At 32.9% G+C, this 2,577-nt stretch overlaps 1 long non-coding RNA gene across 1 annotated transcript in view; it reads right to left on the reverse strand.

Annotated features, from left to right (window-relative positions):
* Nucleotides 1–1,046: 1,046 nt before the first annotated feature.
* LOC111086561 overlaps nucleotides 1,047–2,577 on the reverse strand; it is a 4,697-nt gene continuing 3,166 nt past the window's right edge. Inside the window, exon 3 of the long non-coding RNA XR_002611296.1 lies at nucleotides 1,047–2,316. This is a non-coding gene — a long non-coding RNA (uncharacterized LOC111086561). The remainder of the gene's footprint in view (nucleotides 2,317–2,577) is intronic.

The following is a 2,577-nucleotide window of genomic DNA, read 5'->3' on the forward strand; positions in this document are numbered from 1 at the left end:
CCGTCTTCAGCCATTATAAGGTGTAGATAACTTCCATGTCATTATGGTGCAGGCAAGTTCCATGTTATCATGATGTAGACAAGTTCCATGTTATCATGGTGTAGACATCTTCCATGTAAACAACAATCAAGCTAAAGTCTGCCAGCTGAAGATTTGTAGCACTTCAACAATCAAACTCTAGTCCAGTCAACTGAAGATTTGTAGCACTTCAACAATCAAACTCTAGTCCAGTCAACTGAACATTTGTAGTACTTCAACAATCAAGCTCTAGTCCAGTTAACTGAAGATTTGTAGCACTTCAACAATCAAGCTCTAGTCCAGTTAACTGAAGATTTGTAGCACTTCAGCAATCAAACTCTAGTCCAGTCAACTGAAGTTTTGTAGCACTTCAACAATCAAACTCTAGTCCAGTCAACTGAAGATTTGTAGCACTTCAACAATCATTAATGTGATTCTTCATTTATTTACTTTTTTCAGGGAATGATGCTTTAAGTGTTATGCTAAGGATGTGTTTCTTTTCAAAGCATGTGTTATCTGTTATGATAAGTGTTATATATTTTGTCAAGAGTATGATGTTTTAACTGTCACAGTGAATAATTACTAAACATTCAAGTTCTAAGATTGTATATTTGCCTGAAATTTTATTTTATAAGTTTATAACACAAAACATATCTGTAGTTTTATTTTATAAGTTTATAACACAAAACATATCTGTAGTTTAACAATAAGATTTCTGGTGAATAAATTATAACTAATGAAAAATCAGTTGTAACTAAGAGTACACAATGAATGTAAAATAGAAATTAACTTTTTTGTTCTACAATCATCATAATTACAGTTTTTCAACAAGCCAAGTACATTTCAAATAAGGAACTTTACAAGACAAATAAATAACCAACAATTTGTTAATATTTCTTAAAATTAAACAGAATAGTAGTTAATTTCTGTGAATTATAATAATTAATAACCTGAGACATCTGTAACACAGACAATTCTAATATATTTCATTAGGGACAACAGTCTAATTCAGTCTCTCTTGCATATGCTTAACACTGTTAGAAAATTTAACAGCAACATCCCAGTTTATCTATTCAACATTTGTCTATGGAATAGTCAGTGGTCCTGTGGAGTAGAAAGTTGTTAAACATTGTTAAAAGGGGGAGGGCAACAGTAGCCAATTGTGACACTGTCTCCAGCACAAGGACCTGCACAGACTGACAGCAGATGAGTGTCATTGCCTCCTCTAAACAACAGAAATTACAGTTATTTAAATTCCACAACCACCACAAGACTGGTCTCTCTCTAAAACATAGGTTTTTTTTTAAATATTGGGGTGGGGTTAAGGCAAAAGATGTATTGCCTCTTATCAAAAATTACTAGAAGGTAGGTTCCCCTTTCTACTCCACTGTGACCATTTTTAAAGCACTTTAAAAATATGGTTGTGTCTATACAGGTTTGTAGAAGTATAATAACTAAATCATTAGGTTTGTCATTACACAATAAGAAACAGTTAACAGTTTCTATTGAATGTGTATCTCATTAAATAGAACAACCCACTTAGCCTGAAAGATTAGCAGAAATAGGAAAGAGACCTTCTGCCTCTGTTGTCATTTGAGATGAATGTTGAATGACGTGCATCGGCTTCATAAGTTTATCACACAAAGAAGCAGGAAAGAGACCTTCTTTCTCTGTTGTCGTTCAAGATGAATGTTAAACAACATGAATTGGCTTCATGATCTTATCACACAAAAAAAAGAGACCTTCTTTCTCTGTTGTTGTTCAAGATGAATGCTAAGCAACATACATCAGCTTTATGAGCTAATTACATAAAGAAGCAGGAAAGAGACCTTTTTCCTCTGTTGTGATTCGATATAAATGTTGAAAGATGTACATTGGCTTCACAAGGAAGCATCTTAACAATTATTAAGTTAATATTTTGTGTTATTAAACTTTTTTCATATTACTACAAATTCATTTTATTATACAGTAAACGAGATGGAGTAAAATGTTGCATGTGATTAAATTTCTTTGGCATGAGGTTTTCTCGACCTAACTTTGCTGATTCTGAGCAATATACATGCAAATATACAAGTCTAACAATATATCAACTTTGCAAAATTTATATTTCTTGGAAGCAGCAGTTGGTAATTTGTAAGTTTTGAAGTTCTTCTATTCTGAACATGGCACTCACTGCTGTGAAGCTGAAATAACTAACTGCTTCAATACCAACTTGGCACTTCTGGTCACTTCTCACACAAGACGATCCCCTTGCATATTGTTAGGGACTGACACAGAGTAGTTTGGATGTCTAGAGGCCTATATTGAGGAGGAAGTTAAGAATCATCAAATGATTCAGGTTGTCTTATGATAAACAGTGGTAAATCTAGTTCTATATGCAACAAATAAAGAAACATCAAATGATTCAGGTTGTCTTATGATAAACAGTGGTAAATCTAGTTCTATATGCAACAAATAAAGAATCATCAAATGATCCAGGTTGTCTTATGATAAACAGTGGTAAATCTAGTTCTATATGCAGCAAATAAAGAATCATCAAATGATTCAGGTTGTCTTATG

Source organism: Limulus polyphemus, unplaced genomic scaffold, assembly GCF_000517525.1.
Source record: "Limulus polyphemus unplaced genomic scaffold, Limulus_polyphemus-2.1.2 Scaffold1195, whole genome shotgun sequence".
NCBI lineage: Eukaryota > Metazoa > Arthropoda > Merostomata > Xiphosura > Limulidae > Limulus > Limulus polyphemus.